The sequence below is a fragment of the Cibotium barometz genome, chromosome 7 (assembly GCF_041138505.1).
Source record: "Cibotium barometz isolate CiBa-2024 chromosome 7, ASM4113850v1, whole genome shotgun sequence".
In the NCBI taxonomy this organism is placed as follows: domain Eukaryota; kingdom Viridiplantae; phylum Streptophyta; class Polypodiopsida; order Cyatheales; family Cibotiaceae; genus Cibotium; species Cibotium barometz.
The window spans coordinates 33572206-33583467 of record NC_141052.1 but is presented as its reverse complement, the minus strand read 5'-3'; positions in this window follow the sequence as shown (position 1 = coordinate 33583467).

Here is an 11262-nt window from a genome sequence, read left to right as displayed (position 1 = left end):
ACCAGCTACTCTCACCAGAAGGCACCCACAGCTAACCTTCACTCAGCAGCTCCCACTCTCTGTATGTCGTGACCAGCAGTTTCACCAACCACCAGAGCCTCTGCAAAACCTCTTCACCACGAACCCACTGCTCACCGCAGCATCCTCAAATATCTAGCCCAAAGCCACATCTCACGCACCTTCCAAACAGCAGCCCTCTCTGCTGCTTCAATCATCAACCCTCGACCCAACAACCAAGAGACCTGCAGCCTCTTTCTCTTGTTCACCCGGCTGTACTCCATCCCTTTAGCTGTTCACCTTGCCACCAGCAGCTCCTAGGCGGTTCCCTTCTCATGCACACAACTGTGCCTTCACTTAACCTGCTGCTGCGCTGCTCTTCTTTACACGGAGGCCCCACCACCTCTTCAGCTCCACGCAGCAACCATAGTCCCCACGTTTTTTCTTACAAGCTGCACCCAGCCTTCCCTTGCACTTTTTTGCCAGTTGCCCCCACACACACAGCCTAGAGTCTCTGCAGCTTCACACAGTTGTGAGCTCTACACCTGCAGCGCCTCACGCATCCACAACTACGAGGGCCCCAACTCTTTACACACTCTTCCGCGCTCTTGCCAGCTCGACCACTCTACCGGCTCTGGCTTCACAATAGGCCTCCCCAGTCGGCCCCGTTTCAGCAAGGCGACGACCCCCCAGTGTGTTAGCCCACTCGCAAGGCGACGACCCCTCTGGCTTTTTCCTCTCTCTCTGGCGTCTTTTTCTGCAGCGCCCGTCGCACCAACACTGACGAGGCCCCCAACTCTTTACACACTCTTCCGCGCTCTTGCCAGCTCGACCACTCTACCGGCTCTGGCTTCACAATAGGCCTCCCCAGTCGGCCCCGTTTCAGCAAGGCGACGACCCCCCCAGTGTGTTGCAGCCCACTCGCAAGGCGACGACCCCTCTGGCTTTTTCCTCTCTCTCTGGCGTCTTTTTCTGCAGCGCCCGTCGCACCAACACTGACGAGGCCCCCAGCTCTTCTTTCTTTGCCTGCTGAACACCGACTGGGCTTTCTCCTCAGAGGCATAAACGGTGACCCCTCTTCTCCAACCTTCGAAGCGCCACCTTTCCCTCACGTGCTGGCCACCTTCGAGATAACAAGCTGGCAGCCCCTACAATTCCCACGTGGCCTTCTCTAAATTGGTCATTTGAATATATATTTTTTATTTTTGATTAAAGCCTCAAAATAGCCATACAATGCTACAAGGGCCCCCTCTTCTCCTTGTTTTTTCAGATGAATATACTGCGCCCACACTTTCCAAGCATGACAAGAGCTGCCCGCCGTCTTCATCAGCATCATTGTTTTCAAACATAATCATTCCAGTCGTCGGTGCCCTCTTTTTAGTAACCATCCGCACACCACACAGTTGCACTAAAACTCCCAGATCACCAGCATTTTCTCCGGAATAAACACGTGCATAAACCAACTTTCAACCAAACCGCTCGGCCTGTACACTTGCCAGGGCATTCAGGGCAAATTTTATTCACACACCACACGCACCATATGTACACTGACCAAAAAACCCTTTCAGATTTTAGCCTGACATACTTTGCCCAACCCCTAGCTTGCTGAATCATTTATGATCAGCAGGAAGCATATGACCACGTTTCCCTCCGTCAATCCTCTGAGCATCATACAGTGTAACCAACACATCTCTGTTCCAGGTAATCCAAGAAACACCGTCATCCTCCACAGGCATATCTTTCCATCCCTTATCCCACAACATATCACCAGAACCTCTCGAGACAAAGCTCCTGACATACACACCATCCTGCCTCATCTCAATCCCAAAATCCTTGATACGATCAGCACCAATATCGGAGAACCAATGCAGCAACTCCTGCTGAGGGTAAAAATTGATGAAAGCCTCATCAAAAAAAACCTGTTGTGCCATAACATTTTCCTGTCCATCCACATAAGAAGCCTCACCATCAAAACCAGCCTTCACAGGCAAAACAAACTCCCCTTCGAAAGGCACCATTGCCAAAGCATCCACCTCAGTTCCTGTACCCTCATCTTCATCAAAGCCACCAAGAAATTCATCCATTACAGCATCCATAGTCTCATCTATAGCAGCAGCATCATTCAAAGTCTTCTGTTGCTTCTCTTTCTTCATAGCCTCAATTCTGATCATGGCTTTTTTAACATTTATGTACATCTGCTCATCCAGCTCCAACTCAGGCTCATCATCCTGTAGACTGTCTATTTCCCACTCATCCCACACAGGTTTATTATCCAAAGACTCAAAAACAGACTCTTTCACATCACATGCATACCTTTGCTCAGGATTCACTTGTACCTCCTTGCATTCCTCATGTATGGCTTCTTCTTGTTCAGCAACCTCATCACCAAGCACTTCCTCATCAATAACCAGGGCATCCATCTCTGCATCCTCCTCACTGGATGAAGTATCCTCTGTTCCTTCACTAGTAGTGGTGCTACTAGTCGTATCATCACTCGAATCAGCTTCACTCTCCTCTTCATCATTGACAGGCTTCTGGTTGTCCATATTAAACTGCTTCTTATCACCTCTCCTGTCATACAGAGTAATGACCCCTTTCCTCCAATCCTGCACAGCCTTCACTGCTCTCAGCCATGGTCTTCCCAGAATGATGGGGAATGCACCCATTCCTGCAGGCATAACATGACAATCCACAAGCACCTTCACATCAAAAGCTTCCAATTCTAACTCCTTGACCATACCTAAGCATTTGACTTTCTGATGATTAGCCAGCCGAATACGAAATCCAGACGCTTCAGTGAAATTAAGACCAAGCCTCTCCACAGCTGCTAATGTGATCACACAAATCTGTGCTCCACCATCTATGTATGCCTCTCCCAGATTCTTCCCTTTATACCACACATTCACCACAGGACATATGTCAGGTAACTCCTGGACAGATAGAACAGTCACTATCCCTTTGGCAGGCTCCTTCTCTCTCGGGTTCACAAGTCTTTTCCACCAACGCTTCAAATTGGGAGCTAACTCCATCAATTGCCCAAAAGTAATGTTAGCCTTCCTTTCAGCCATGTCTTCCTGCAAACTGTAGCTATCCTGCCCACCCCCTAGCGGAAAATCAGTTACCTGAAACTTCCTACGAGACCTCCGCTTCTGCTTGACTTTCACATCCTCTCCTTCCTTCACTTTACCTTTCTTCTTGCTGGGCCCCGCAGCATCCTTGCCTTCCCTTTCCTGTGGCATCCGTTTTCCCAAAGGCATCACATCTGCTTCTACCTCCTTCGTCTTCTCAAGGGTGACTACATCTATCACTTTAGTTTTTCCTTTCTCCTCAGCTGTGATTCCACTGGGACCTGCTCTTTCCCTGATATCGATACCATAATCATTTGACCTGTCAGGTAGCTGTGAAGGTAGTGGGTACATATCACCACCCATACGTTGAGGCTTATCACAATCTGTACTCAGATGACCAAGTTCACCACAGTTCCAGCATGTAGGAATGAAATGACGGCCCCTACCGTGACCACGTCCATACCCTGCTTGTCCATCTCCCCCTTCAGAATTATTACCACGGCCTCTACCACGTCCACCACCTGTACTTCCCATTAAATTTAAGCTCAAATTCTTCATAAGATCAACCATTTGTTTCATATCCTGTCGCAATCCCTCATCAGAACCTGCAGGAACCATAGGTACTCCTTGACTAGCTTGAGGCACCATCTGCATAGCTTGGGCTTCAGCAGTGGGCTTCATCCTCTCAATCACTGCATTCATGGGTGTAGCCTCCATTCTACGAATCTCCGGTTGTGCTACAACTGGAATCATCCCCAGCTGATTCATCCGCTGCAGTTTCCAATCTTTTGACTTAGAAATCTCCACCGCATCCTCAAAAGACCTGGGCTTCTTCAATTCCACTTTCCAGCGAATACTCGTCTTAAGTCCAGCTACAAACTTGTTCTTCTTCATCATGTCTGGCGGCACCTGATCTTCCCCCAAAGCCCTGCATAGAGTTTCCCATAGCAAAGAAAATTTCTTCATATAATCATCTATTGATTCAAACTCACCTTGTGTCAGAGCTTGCACCTCATGCCAAACCTTGTCGGGGTCTTCCACCTTCTTGAACCTGTTGCTAAGTGCTGTCTTCAATCCATCCTCAGTCATCTCAATGAGTGGAACAGCAACCCTCAATGACTCCTCATAAGTCCTGTACCAGGTCCTTGCATCCCCTTTCAAACAAATGCTCAACAGCCGCAATACGTGTACCTGCTCACTGATATGGTTGCTTATACATGCAACCTCCATCCTTTCCAAGAAGTCTGCCACATCCTCATTCGGACCACCATAAAACTCTGGGTAAGACATCATCTTGATCCCAAAACTTCACTTCCAATCCCAAGCAAAAAACCCAAAAACACCTTCCTTCAATCTCTCACTCTAGGGCATACACCCTCGTAAGAGAAATCCCTGAGCAATCCTCAGTGGAACTATACCAGAAAGAGCCACTCCTCAGTGACACAATGCCTGAGCAACTCCTCAGTGGAACAACGTCTTGAGAAATCCTCAGTGGGGGCACCAGAAGGATGTGAGGTGAAAAAAAGAAAGAAAAGCCTGCCTCTATAGCTCTTCCACCTCCCAAACTTGGAAAAACTACCACGAACGGGGCACCACCAGCCACCGGCTGGAACACTCTCTCAACATTCGCCACCCACCCACACCATAAAGACAGCTCAAAACCATGAAGGACAGATGATCATTCAACAAAAAACATATACAGCATCAACCATGTACAAACTTAGCAAAAACACCCAAAACCAGGACTCTGGCCAGGATTTACTGCCAAGGGAATACACCCTTGCGTCTGACAACCGAGCCTCTGTCTCCTGGTCCCTATAATCTCCAAAGGGCGCCCACACCAGCAACCCTTCTTCACTTTCTCTATAGCCCGGCTACTCTCTGTCTGCTGCTACCTGCCAATTGTCGTAGGCGAGCCCCACTGTCTCCAGCCCACACATCAGCACCACTTCTGCATCCAACACACACAAAAACCCAAGGCTCTCTCTCTGGTCAGCATCCACGCACTGCCTGCAATCATCGCCCACACAAGACCAGCTACTCTCACCAGAAGGCGCCCACACCAGCTAACCTTCACTCAGCAGCTCCCACTCTCTGTATGTCGTGACCAGCAGTTTCACCAACCACCAGAGCCTCTGCAAAACCTCTTCACCACGAACCCACTGCTCACCGCAGCATCCTCAGATATCTAGCCCAAAGCCACATCTCACGCACCTTCCAAACAGCAGCCCTCTCTGCTGCTTCAATCATCAACCCTCGACCCAACAACCAAGAGACCTGCAGCCTCTTTCTCTTGTTCACCCGGCTGTACTCCAGCCCTTTAGCTGTTCACCTTGCCACCAGCAGCTCCTAGGCGGTCCCTTCTCATGCACACAACTCTGCCTTCACTTAACCTGCCTGCTGCTGCGCTGCTCTTCTTTACACGGAGGCCCCACCACCTCTTCAGCTCCACGCAGCAACCATAGTCCCCACGTTTTTTCTTACAAGCTGCGCCCAGCCTTCCCTTGCACTTTTTTGCCAGTTGCCCCCACACACACAGCCTAGAGTCTCTGCAGCTTCACACAGTTGTGAGCTCTACACCTGCAGCGCCTCACGCATCCACAACTACGAGGGCCCCAACTCTTTACACACTCTTCCGCGCTCTTGCCAGCTCGACCACTCTACCGGCTCTGGCTTCACAATAGGCCTCCCCAGTCGGCCCCGTTTCAGCAAGGCGACGACCCCCCAGCCCACTCGCAAGGCGACGACCCCTCTGGCTTTTTCCTCTCTCTCTGGCGTCTTTTTCTGCAGCGCCCGTCGCACCAACACTGACGAGGCCCCCAACTCTTTACACACTCTTCCGCGCTATTGCTAGCTCGACCACTCTACCGGCTCTGGCTTCACAATAGGCCTCCCCAGTCGGCCCCGTTTCAGCAAGGCGACGACCCCCCAGTGTGTTGCAGCCCACTCGCAAGGCGACGACCCCTCTGGCTTTTTCCTCTCTCTCTGGCGTCTTTTTCTGCAGCGCCCGTCGCACCAACACTGACGATGCCCCCGGCTCTTCTTTCTTTGCCTGCTGAACACCGACTGGGCTTTCTCCTCAGAGGCATAAACGGCGACCCCTCTTCTCCAACCTTCGAAGCGCCACCTTTCCCTCACGTGCTGGCCACCTTCGAGATAACAAGCTGGCAGCCCCTACAATTCCCACGTGGCCTTCTCCAAATTGGTCATTTGAATATATATTTTTTATTTTTGATTAAAGCCTCAAAATAGCCATACAATGCTACAAGGGCCCCCTCTTCTCCTTGTTTTTTCAGATGAATATACTGCGCCCACACTTTCCAAGCATGACAAGAGCTGCCCGCCGTCTTCATCAGCATCATTGTTTTCAAACATAATCATTCCAGTCGTCGGTGCCCTCTTTTTAGTAACCATCCGCACACCACACAGTTGCACTAAAACTCCCAGATCACCAGCATTTTCTCCGGAATAAACACGTGCATAAACCAACTTTCAACCAAACCGCTCGGCCTGTACACTTGCTAGGGCATTCAGGGCAAATTTTATTCACACACCACACGCACCATATGTACACTGACCAAAAAACCCTTTCAGATTTTAGCCTGACAGTAGCCAAAGGATATGCGTAGACATATGGCATTGATTATGAGAAAACTTTCAGCCCAGTTGCCAAGATGGCAATAGTGAGAGTTGTGTTAGCAGTGGCTGCGTCAAAGCAATGGTATTTACATCACTATTGGCTTTCATGTAGCCAATGCGAATTTCTCGTTGTATGTGAGACACAGTGATAGAGGGGTTATGCTTGTTGTCATCTATGTAGATGACCTGATCATTACGGGGGACCATGATGCAGAGATCTTTGATGTAAAGATCTTGCTTAGACAGAAGTTTGAGATGAGGGATCTAGGGGAGCTCAGATATTTCTTGGGCATTGAGGTGATAAGGTCACCCACCACATGGTATTGGATTACTGCAGAGAGAATATGTCTTAGACATGTTGTCCAAGTATGGTATGACAGGCTGTAAGCCTATCTCACTGCCACTAGATCAGAATGGCAAGTTAAGTGTATATTCAGGAGAGATTTTGGAGGATCCTACTATGTATAAGCGCATAGTAGGAAGCTTGACCTACATGACGATCACGAGGCTGGATTTGAGCTATGCTATTGGGCTGGTGAGTCAGTTTATGCAGGTGCCACGGAAGCTGCATTTGGATGCATTGAGATGCATACTGAGATATGTGAGGTCTACTTTGCATTGTGGACTATTTTATAAAACTGGGACAGAGATATGTGTACATGGGTACATAGATGATGATTGGGCTGGTACATAGATGGGTACATAGATGATGATTGGGCTGGTAGTATCTCAGATAGAAGATCTACTAGTGGCTTCATGTTTTCTTTGGGGAGTGCTGCTGTGACTTGGAGTAGCAAGAAGCAGCCTACAATTGCTCTATCCAGTACTACAGAGGCTAAGTACAGAGGTGTTGCTATGGCAGCAATGTGAGGTAGCTTGGTTGAGAAAGCTACTTGCAGATTTGGGTCTATCAGTGGATAGACAAGTCCTTTTCTTGTGACAACATTAGCAGTATATAGTTGGTCAGGAACCCATTTTTTCATGCTCGCATATAGAGGTCCACTACCATTTTGTCAGAGAGAAGGTTTTGGTGGCAGGAGATGTTGACCTTGTTTATGTTAGCACACAGGATCAGGTCACTGACATCTTCACCAAAGCATTGGTGGGTATAGAGAAGCTCCACAAATTGAGGGCTTTGCTTGGTGTACATGAGATGGAGTTGAGCTCGAGAGGGAGTGTTGAGATATCGAGCTCATCTAGTGAGGCGGTGGACACTGATGACCCGCCTGGGGGATAGGCCCCACACTTACACCACTGGCATGGTTGGTGAGATCATGGGTGATATGCGGCCAGTGGGATGACAGGCTGTGTGACAGCCATTCTAGAGACTGGCATAGTTATAGTGCCAACTCATTTAGTTGGGTTTAGGCTATAGAGAACCCTAGTATGTATTTGGTTGAGTACCTTTTCATAGGTGTGTACTCTTATCTTTGTATATGGTGTGTTGAGTGTTGAGTGAAGAAGAAGAAGATTTTCAGCCTCTGACCTTGTGTGTTCTCTTTTAGGGTTTTGTGACTGTGTGTGTCCTTGCAAGAGCTCAAGCTCTCTTCTCCCCTGTATCTTTTCATGTGTAGCAAGGTCGACCGAGGTCTTAACGAGCCTCGGTTCGATTCAAATGGTGAGATTCCGGTACGGTGGATGAGGGACCAAGGAAGCGGCCTTTGAGTGAAGCGCTAGGTCAAATGCAAAGGATCCTAGAGGGTGATGACCATACGGTGCTCGGGCTTTGGGTCATCGAAGATACCCACACGTGCATCGGGGAAGATATTGGAACAAGGAGTAAGAGTTGTTTTCTAAAACTGGGCATGGATTTGGTTGATTGACCTTGGTGGTCCTCAACGGATGAGTCCATGGCTCTTTTATATGGATCCATTGGTTGATCTTGCTGATCTTCAACATAGATTCCATTTTTGATCTGTGAATATATTGCCGGTTACTATGAGCTAGGAACTATTGAAAAGGCCCCTGAGTCAATAGGTGGTGAGCGTCACTCACCTTGAGATAGATCGTATTCAGTTCAATCTAGATGGCAATATAACTGACTGTCAGTTCAAAGTCCTACCTTTGGGAGTTTTTGACAAGATCCTTGGAATGGATTGGCTCCACAAAAATCAAGCTCACATTCACTGTCATAATGGAACCATTTCCTTCTGTGACCACGAAAACAAAGTTCAAGGAACCGAAATTTCAGGATCCCCAAGTTTGCAATTAGTAAAAGCTTCTAAGTAACTAAAAGGACTTAGAAAGAAGTAGCTCATTTACGTTGTCAAAATGAATCTAGTAGACACAAAGTTTAAAGCTAAAGAACCTGAATGGTTAAGTGAATATGATGATTTATTCCTAGCAGAGCTAATAGAGATGCCTCTAATTCGGGAAGTAGATCATGTGATAGAATTGACCCCCAGAGCTCAGCGACGAGTAGCCCAGCGCATGTACAAAATGCTAGTTCTTGAAGCTATCAAACTCAAGGAACAGCTTAGATAGCTGTTAGAACAACGGTTTGTAAGACCTAGTGTTTCACCTTGGGGAGTGCGAGTTCTCTTTCAGAAAAAGAAGGATGGAATGTTAAGACTCTGTGTGGATTATAGAGGTGTCAACCAGCGCTGACAGTTAAGAATAAATATCCTATTCCCAGAATTGATGAGCTTCTGGACAGGCTAAATGGAGCACACATCTTCACAAAGATGGATCTCAAATTAGGGTGTTACCAGATCAGGATTAATAATAAAGACATCCCGAAGACAGCCACCATCAATACTCGCTATGGGCAGCATTATGAATTTACAGTCATGCCATTTGGTTTGACAAATGCCCCAGCTACATTCAATTGCCTAATAATGCAGGACATTCTTAGAGAATACTTGGATGATTTTGTTCTTGTTTTCTTTGATGATATTTTGATTTACTCAAAGAATGCAGCTGACCATGAAGCTCATGTCCGAAAAGTTCTTGAGATTCTAAGGAAGCACCAACTCTTTACAAAAAAGAGCAAATGCACTTTCTCTGCCGACCATGTTGAATACTTGGGCTTTCTGGTATCCAAAGACGGAATTTCTCCAGATTCCACAAAAATCCAAGCAGTCATAGATTGGCCTGAACCAAAGACAGTGAAAAAAGTCACAGGATTCATGGGACTAACTGGTTGGTATAGAATTTTTATACCTAAGTATGCTCTCATAGCTTCCCTCCTGACTAATCGTCTCAAGAAGAATACCTCGTTTCAATGGTCTGCCAGGTGTCAGAGCGCTTTTGATAAGGTGAAGACCGCCTTGGTAACCAATCCCATTCTGAAATTGTCAGATTTCTCTCTACCCTTTGAGGTAGTAACTGATGCTAGTGGTTCTGCCTTGGGAGGTGCACTCATGTGCAAGAAGGTCATGCGGTGGCCTATGAATCCCGAAAACTCAGAACGCATGAGAAGAATTATGCTGTCCACGACCTGGAGCTACTTTCAGTAGTATATGCCCTGAAGTTATGAGACATTACCTACTGGGTCAAAGATTCACTTTGATGACAGATCATTAGAGCTTAAAGTGGATCTTCACTCATAAGGATCTCAACATGCACCAAAGAAGGTGGATGCAGACCCTAGAGGAATTTGATTTTGAAATGTACTGCCCAGGCAAAGAAAATGTGGTAGTAGATGCCCTCATCAAAGAAAAGCCTCCTTGCTTGCAATTACAGTGGTGTCAAATCCATTGATTAATGAGGCAAGAGAGAAGATCATGCAGGATAGATTCTTTGGCCCTATTGCTACCCTACTTATGCAGGAAAGTAAAACTCCACAAGAGTTGAACTGAGTTCAAGGGTACAGCCTAGATGATGGAATTATGTATTATAATCGCAGGCTATGCATTCCCAATGATGAGGGGACTAAGGGTCAAATTCTAAATGAAGCCCATGACAGCCTTACTATAGGACATCTAGGTTTCATCAAGACCTACATGTTTGTAAAGAAAAGCTTTTTTTGGCCTGGTCTAAAAAAGGATGTACTTAATCATGTACGTCAATGTCTGACATGTCAGAAAGTCAAATCCGAGAGAGTAAAAATGCCTGAGAAGTTACATCCATTAGACATCCCCCAGATGAAGTAGGAATGCATTAGTATGGATTTTATTACTGGACTACCTTCAGTGCAATCACGTTACAACTCCATCTTCGTGGTAATTGATAGACTAACCAAAGTTGCCCATCCGATTCCAATAAAAGAAACCTACACTGCGGTGGATGTGGCCGAGTGTTCCTCAAGGAAATCTTCAGATTACATGGCCTACCCAAGAGAATAGTAAGTGATCGAGATCCCAAGTTCACATCAAGATTCTGGACTACATTTTTCGAAGAGGTCAGACAGAGAATTCGAAGAAGTAGATATGGTCTTCATTCGAGTACACCCAAAAATAAGTTCTCTATCTTTTGGGAAATACAAGAAGTTATCCCCCAGATACTGTGGGCCATATCTGATTACAAAGAAAGTAGGTGACTTAGCCTATCAACTTCTTCTGCCTCCTCATCTCAAAGTACATAATGTATTTCATGTCAGCCTACTTATTAAGAAGTA